We start from the raw sequence: 8,657 nt of genomic DNA on the forward strand, positions 1-8,657 counted from the left end.
TTCAGCCTGCTGAATGCTACTTCATGCATTTCTGTCCATTCCCACATATTCTCTTTGTGTGTGAGCTGTCTCAGTAACTCACAGTCATCTGACAGGTGTTTGTAGAATTTAGCAAGATAATTCACCATGCCCATCAGTCTCTGTACACCCTTCACGTCAGTGGGTCTCGGCATGTCTCTCACTGCCCTGATTTTCTCTGGGTCAATTTTCAGTCCATCTGCTGGCAGCAGGTGTCCGATGTATGGCACTTCCTGCTGTCTCAACTTGAACTTTTCTGCATTCAGTTTGATATTCTTTTCTCTGCATCTGCTGAGAAACTGTCTCAATTTCTCATCATGGTCTTTGTAGGCCATCTCTTGTGTGTCACCTTCTCCCGTGATCAACACATCATCCGCAATGAGGTAGATGCCTGGCAGACCCTCCAGCGCTTGTGTCAGCTTCAGCTGGAAAATCTCAGGTGCTGGGCTGATTCCCATAGGCATATTGAGCCACCTAAATCTGCCAAATGGTGTGGCAAATGTAGTTAGATTGCTCGACTCCTCCAATTTTACATGCCAAAATCCATGCTTGACATCACAGACCGTGAACACTTTAGCCCTAGACAGGTCTGGGAGGATGTCATCAATTGTAGGAAGTGGGAAATGGCTCCGCTTTAGCGCCTTGTTCAGTGGTCTAGGATCAATACATATTCGTGGCTTGCCATTAGGTTTCTGCACAGTGACAAGACTACTTATCCAGTCTGTGCTTTTCTCCACAGGTGAGATGATCCCTCTCCTCTGTAGATCCTGCAGCTCTACCTTAAGAGGAGTCATCATGGCAACTGGGACTCGTCGTTTGGGGATTTCACAGGCTCCACCCTTTCGTCGATCTCAATCCTGTACTCTCCTTCCAGGCAGCCGTCACCTGTGAACACATCACTGTATTCCTTCTTTATTCGTTGCATATTTAGACCACCCTGGGCTGATGTCTCTTCAGTCACAATACTGTCAATAGCCAGTATGTTCTCATACTGTACTTTAATGAGTTGCATGGCTTCGCTTGCCTTTTTTCCCAACAGTGGTTGTCTACAGTCCTCATTTACCACCTCAAACTCCAGGCAGTACTGCTTTTGGTTCCTTGGATTTCTCACCTTCACCTTGCATTTTCCAAGTGGAAGGAGTCTGGTCTTGTTATACATTACCAGCACTGTCTTTGTGCTCTCCAGCTGAGTATCAGGACTCAATAGATTTACAGGGATGACATTACAGCTAGCCCCACAGTCTATCTGAAACTTGACCATCTCCTTGCCGATCAGCATCCCTGCGAAAAGCTGGCTGCTCTTAACTTTGTCATCTCTGGTCTTATCACCAGTCACTGTCATTATCCCCGCAGTGGTGATAGTCATGATGTCCTCATATTCTTCAGCATCCTGTTCTGTCACATGGTGCACTCGTTTTCCTTTGTCTCTGCCTTCCTCCTGCCTTTTCTTGTCGGTTTTACATGTGATAGCAAAGTGATTATCTCTACCGCACTTTTTGCAGCGTTTTCCATAGGCTGGACACTTGTTCTTGTCCCTTTCATGTGTGTTTCCACAGAATTTGCATGAAACTGTGTTTTTATCCTGCCATGCTGTCTGTTTCATCATGTGCACTTCTCCAACTGTGTGTCCTGCCAGAGTCCTACTATTTTCACGTGACAGTTCAGTAGCTCTGCACAGCTGTAGGCACTTATCCAAATTCAGGTTATCCTCCCTGAGCAATCTCTCCCTCAGTCCAGAATCAACAATGCCACATACTATTCTATCACATATGAGTGAGTCTTTTATTGCTCCAAAGTTGCATGTGCTGGACAACATTCTCAACACAGTGACATATTTATCAATGTTCTCATCCAGACCTTGATTTCTCATGAAAAAAACGATATCTCTCCACTGTTTCATTTACCTTGGGGTTGCAATGTCCATCAAATCTCTCAATCATGTCCTTTATTGTCCTCCTGGCTGCAGTCACATCACTCATCAGAGTTTCACACAGTTCCCTACCAGTCTCTCCAATCAGGTAGTGAAACAGTTTAACTTTTGTTGTTTCTTCTGCCTCTGGTAAAGAAAGCTCCAAGTAAAGTGTAAACTCCTCTTTCCATGATTTCCATGACTTCGCAAGATTGCCAGTGTCCAAACACAATGTTGATGGGGGTTTCAAACCTTCCATTGTCGACCGACGTGACGAGCCTCCTCCAGACGTACTCCGCTTGTTATTAGCAACAGGTTAGCTATTCAGCTGCACAGCAAAAGTTCGTTTTTTTACTGTTATATCACTCCAAAGTTATTTCCGCTGCCACCATGTTTCATTCTTACCCCTCTTATAAGAATGGACGGTTAAAGCATTGTTCAAGCTGCTTACACTTTAGTTTATTAACATAGATGGATAACACATAACGTAGCATACCCTAGTCTGGCTCTCTGTCACGTTCACTCTGCTGCCCTGGTGTTACGCTCTAATATGTCCGTGTGGCAACACGTAGCCAACTAACAATAATATTGTAACACTTATAGTAAATATCACTGGAAAGTAATGCAGTAGTATGAGTGGTTTCAACACTGTTACAGGTGGTCCAGATGCTGGCGACAGATCCCCCTTCAGTGAGGAAAACCAGCTAACCACAGAAACCCAGTGTCGTGAGGCCATCGCACTGATGAAGCATACAACTGATGAAGCAATCATCAAGGAGAAGATAAAACAGACATTCACCCATCGCCAAGCAATGGTTCATGATCCAGTGAAGTCCTCTGAAATATTCACCACCTTTCCAAGATTTCTTGACATCGCAGGAATGGTATGTGGCTCTTTAACTGACTTGCCTTAAAGTAAAACTGAAATGAAAAATAACTAAACAGATCACATCCCTGGTGTTTTTTTCAACCATGTTGTCGTCTGTATTCCATCTGCAGATAGAGCAGGATTTCAGGCTGATGTTTGGTGATGACATCTCTGCAAAGTTCTTGGAGAAGTGGCCTACTTTCTACATGCAGAAAGTCCTGAAAGAAATCCGTGGGCTCACCCAGACATCCGACCTGCAAGATCTGCTTCATAACGCTGAATCCACAATGGAACAACTGGAAAATTGTACGCTGCAGGAATATAAAAGAGTTTGGTTTTGAAACCAAAATGTAAACCGATTTTAGTAAAAATTGTATTTGTGAATTTTCTTGTATTTTCAGGATGGGACAGTGAGATGTCCTCCATCTTGCTCATGATCCACCTCATGCCACCTTCACCACAAGGCAAAAACAAGAGACCCGGAAAGCTGTCGGCCAGACAGGCCATTGATCACCTGGTGAAGTTCATCAAGGTCAGGCTCACCTCTTCAGACTCCAGCCCATAGCATTTAACGTAGCACTTGCATATATATATATATATTTTTTTTTAACTGAATAGGTGCTTGGTCTTCTACCTATGTTTTTCTTAGATTACTAGTTCTATCAATGTATTACCTTGCTTATTGTAAATTGCTGAGCATCTTGCATGTTGTGCCAATAAGTAATTCTGGTGGATATCCCATAACAGTTGGGCTCTAAACTGTTTGCAAACCGTGACTAATATTAATAGCGAGACTAATTAAGTTCTCTTGTCGTCACAGACTGGGACCAGTTTCGAGGGGCATCTGGACAGCATTACAGAGAGCCTTCAACCCTATCTACTTGCTGTGGGGACCCAGAAGAGTGCGATACACAAATACTTCGTTGTGATTGACCCATAGACTGTAAAAAATATGGACAAAGCGTTCCGCGGGTCTAACGTGGACGTAAAATGAAGCCTGTCAGTCCTTGCAATGGAAGTCGCCATCTTTCTAGATCCGTTTTGGCCCAGCTCAGGCCAGCTGGCCCATTGGCTGGCCCAGACAACGAGGCGGGACTTCCCCCTTCTTCTTCGTTGGTTTTTATTTTGACTCGAGTGGGTGGGGGATCCCGTTCATAGACTGTAACGGTAGCCACGCCCCTCAGAACATGCGCGACTTTATGGTAATTTTTTTAATAAATGGGACCATAATTTTCCAAAAATAATATTATGACATTAGAAATGAGACTTTAAACTAGTGACTGGAAGCAAAAAGTATTCATGACCATGTTTATTAAGGTAATACAGTGTAGAATAATCTGTGAGAATACACATGCACACACACGTGAGACACACATGCTCACACACACACACACACACACGCACACACACGCACACACATGCACGCCAACAACTCCATCCATCTATCCACACCCGCCCATAATCCGTCAAGTCGCAGTAAAGCATATGGGTGGGATATTTTGAACAAGGCTAAAACTGAGATGTCCCATGTTAAAACTAATGACGCCGGGACGTCTCTCACATACACATTTACATCCATATTTGGCTGTGTTCGGATAATGGACTATGGGGCCCGGTCGTTATCTCAGGTGCCGCCTGGAGACCGCCATGCCATACCATACTACACACCACAACGCCCGCTCATCATCCATCAGTTACCGCGGAGCACATAAGCCATGAGTTCTAAGAACCCAAACTGTGCACATACACACACGCATACCACACACACAGACATACTCGTAAGATGAGGTCATAAGAGGCCTCTTCACTAAGCACGTCTCCTGCATGGGATATATACATATAGAGGACATATAGGGTAATAACTATTTGTGAACATACTCATACGTAGACTTTTATGCATTGACGAAAGTATATAATGAGAAGACAAGAGAGCGTTGAGTAGTGCATCTTCGGAGTACTCATTGCGTTTGTCTTACCCGGTCTTTTTCCTACCCTTCCTGTAAATCTTGTTAATCTCTTTGTAATAAATCAACTCCATGTTAAACTTTTGAGGCCTGTCCGAATGCTTCATTTACCGACGACCATGTTCTGACCAGATCCAGGGAGATACTTCAACAGTCTAGGTGAAGTTGGGCCCAAATACATGGACTTCTATGGGGCTTTCATTTCCTTAGTGGCTTCACAAAATATCCGTCTGACTGCCCCCCTGGATTGACCAACCCGGCCGCACCCAAAGAGGTTGATATAACACGGATTGGCACATATGCCACTCCGTGTATAGTGTACCAAACCTCCCCTGAAACCGTAGATACGATACTGATTTCCCCCCCCCATCCACTTCCATACGTTGTACATTGCGTGGCTAGCATACCTAAATCTCCCCCCATCCACTTCTACGTCACGGTGCTAATAAAATACAATAAAAACATAATTTGACTGTGTTTGACTGTATACGTTTGTGAGAACGCCTACACAAATGTTCAGATTACAACAATAAAGTGCCCATGTGTGTATTCATAAATTATAACATTATAATGCGTTTTTATGTTCCTTCAGTGCATGCATTTATATGATTTGTTTATGTAGGCTATATTTTTATTTATTTTGTGCCTACCGAAATTTCATGACCATCGTGTTTAATTATTATTATTAGTAGTAGTAGTAGTAGTATTAATAATAATAATAATAATAATAATAATAATAATAATAATATTAATAGGGTTTCCGTTGGCTTACGGAAGTGACGTTGCTAGGTGTACTAAAACAGCGCAAAGCAGCTACAGCTAACAGCTCGTCATTTAGTTCATTGGAACTGGAAATGTTCAGGTAAGAGGGATTAATACCTTTCTTTGCTATGTGTTGTGCGTGAATTAATTAATTAGTGTAGGCTAGCCTGGCTAGTTGGCTCGTCGTGAGGTGATGAAGTGATTTACTATGACAGAAACTTTGTGTTGGATCTACTATCCTGCTACCCTAATAGACAGGGGGTACATAAGCACATGGCCGTTTATCCAAGAGCTTTCTCCGACCCAACCACACTTTCACCACACATCTCTATATGCAAAATAAATTCGGCACGCTCCCAGAATACATATAGGCTACATTTCATTGAAAGAAATGTCTTAATTACTGTATAAATATTACTTTTGTCAACCACGCTATTGTTGCTCAACATCAACAGCCTACGTCAGAATCGTCATGTTGGCGTCTACTACGCCAACTACGTCCACTTAATGGGGCCAGTCCTTCACAGTGACACACGCGTTAGATGAACCACGCGACCGGGATGGTTTCTACCCCTCAATGTCGTGCATTTGCTGCGCCCTTCTAATGCTGCGCCACGCCTACTCTATACTGCTCCATGCGACTCGAACAGCGTCAGCAGCAGCAGCTCCGTCCGAAAGCCCACAGCACTGCACAGCCCCACACCCAAATGAATCGAATGAATGAATAAGGCGCTTATATCGCTTTTGCTCAGTGGATGGGACATTTACATTAAAAGCTATCGGATGGACGCGTGGATAACGGCATGGTTGTGTGTAATCGGAGGGAAAGGTTCCATAATCCATATAGCTTCCATGCTAGCTGCTTCAGACACAGGGGAGGGAGATGGCCCGGACTCGAGTGCGAAATAGCGCTTATGCAACAATTACCCTAAAAACACAAACACCTCAACTCAATGTCATTGTGAATAAGAAATTCGAGCGAAAAAATAATTTTTGGAAGGACACTTTCACCCAGTATGAAGCTAAATGTGGAAGCCGTGTGTGTCACACCAAAACGGGTGACCTATAGAATCCTGTAACGAGAACCGAAACAGATGCTTCTGACATTTGCCTGTGCGTGCTTAATCGTTGTACTTCTGAACACATTTCCCAAATCTCAGTGATTTATCCACACATCGCTCTGTGTGTGTGTGTGTGTGTGTGTGTGTGTGTGTGTGTGTGTCGCGTCGCCCTCCAGCTGCAATTGCCAGTGTGCGCTGTGTGCAGGGCACACTACTGAGTTTAAAAACACAGCTGAAACATGAAGTGGAGTCTGTCAACTCCCGCAATTTCCTTCTTCCCATATTGCGCTGCAACGACACTAGGATTTCGCCCCCCCAAGGGGGGCGAAATTCTAGTTCTACTTATAGGCGAGCAGGTAGTGAGGTAGACCAGCATGGCTGTGTTGTGTTATGGTAAAGTTATTGACCTGCCAAAATATGTGACCATCTTGTGGACTTAACGTAACTTAAATTTTAAAATACCGCTAGATTGAACTCTAAAACATAATAATGAACAAACCGGGAATGATTTCCGTTGGGACGTAGTCAAGTCACATATTTCAGCAGGTCACCAATTTCACTGTAACACCACCACCATGCTGGAGTGACCGTGTGTGAGTGGTCGATATTGGGGCAAGTAAACGAGGGTCACATGGGCATATGTAAAAGATGCAATCTAGTACTATTCATTGTCAATAGAAGCCAGCGACACGACGTTGCAAAGACGGAGCGATGCATGTAGCTGCTCCATGTGTGAGCGCACCATTAGGTTAATTAGAGTCTGATAGGCAGATACCTAAGTAGGTAGGTTAGGTTCTTGGTTTACCTATATGGTATGAATCTAGATTATTATTTCTATGCATGTGGTGTATTACTGTATTTTTGTATAAATAAATAATAATAAAGATGACAATACTAACTTGAAGAGTATTTAGGAATACAGTATAATATGGTGTAGTTGTGTATTATTAATTATCTCTCTCTCTCATCCACAGACTACATTCAAATTTCATTCTGATTTTAGTGCACAGTAGGTTATATTAACACATACAGATTGGAGACATTTACATTGTATTCATTAAAAAGGCTACATAGTACCGCTTTAAATAATTGTTTCCCCCCTTTCCCCTAAAACAATTGTAGAAATGCCATCCAACAGCCGGACGTGCCAACGCTGCAAGGCCACAATGCCATTTGGGCTCCAGACGTGCAAAAAGGTAGGTAATATATACAGTACAGTAGGCCTTTAGCATACTGCCATGATTAACAGTCAATGGCCAGAGTCATTAAGTTCAAGTTCAAATTAACTTGATTGACATTGTAAGAGCCACGAAATGGTTTGGTTATGTTGACTATACATTTGGTCAATGAAATGAGTAGGCTGTCACTGGTGTTGATGTGAATGATTGACGGGCATAGGGGCGGACCCAAGGTTACCTTTAACATCACCTGTTCACCTGCTGTGGACACAGAGAGAGAGGGGGTGTGTGGGACGCCATACCTTTTGTTGACCGCTTTATTTTATTTACTTTATTTACTTTGTAGCTGTGATCATTTTGCTTTACGTTTGAGCACCATTATGAGTTATCTCAGGGCTGCCATATTTCAGAAAATGTCAAGAGTGAGATTCTAGGCAAGTGTCTTAATGCTTTCGACGCCACCCGGCGGCGGAAAAAGTGTGGCCTTTTTTTATGTCGATTTGGCCCGTTTTAACGTTGATATTTAACCTTAACACTGATGTCTTCACCTCCATGCCAGCTGCTCTCCCTGCACTGACAGCCTCCTCATGCTTAAAGTAGAAACGAAAAAGATTGTACCTTTTTGTTTTTACAAATAAATACATTTATTTATAAAATGGATCCTTGACAATGATGTTATACAAGTTATACAAGTCTGTCAACATGCCACTATTGGTCAACTGTCATGTCTTGTAGGCGTTTGTGGCTTTTTTTGATGCCTTGATGACAGAGAGAGGGGGCTCCCACTTGTAACACTGTGGCTCAAGGTTTGCCATCTTCACAGTTATAATTGATGACAGTGTCCCCTCAAGAGCCAGACTGTTTCGGGTCTTTGTCTTGTTCAGTCCCACCACAGAG

At 43.2% G+C, this 8,657-nt stretch overlaps 1 long non-coding RNA gene across 1 annotated transcript; it reads left to right on the forward strand.

Annotated features, from left to right (window-relative positions):
• The first annotated feature begins 2,589 nt into the window (after positions 1-2,589).
• On the forward strand, positions 2,590-3,729 carry LOC308332166. The gene is made up of 4 exons (XR_013965679.1): positions 2,590-2,811; positions 2,927-3,101; positions 3,197-3,327; positions 3,616-3,729. It is a non-coding gene; the product is annotated as an uncharacterized lncRNA (long non-coding RNA).
• The last annotated feature ends 4,928 nt before the right edge of the window (positions 3,730-8,657 follow it).

Source organism: Protomyctophum bolini (genome assembly GCF_963924005.1).
Source record: "Protomyctophum bolini genome assembly, chromosome: 17".
In the NCBI taxonomy this organism is placed as follows: domain Eukaryota; kingdom Metazoa; phylum Chordata; class Actinopteri; order Myctophiformes; family Myctophidae; genus Protomyctophum; species Protomyctophum bolini.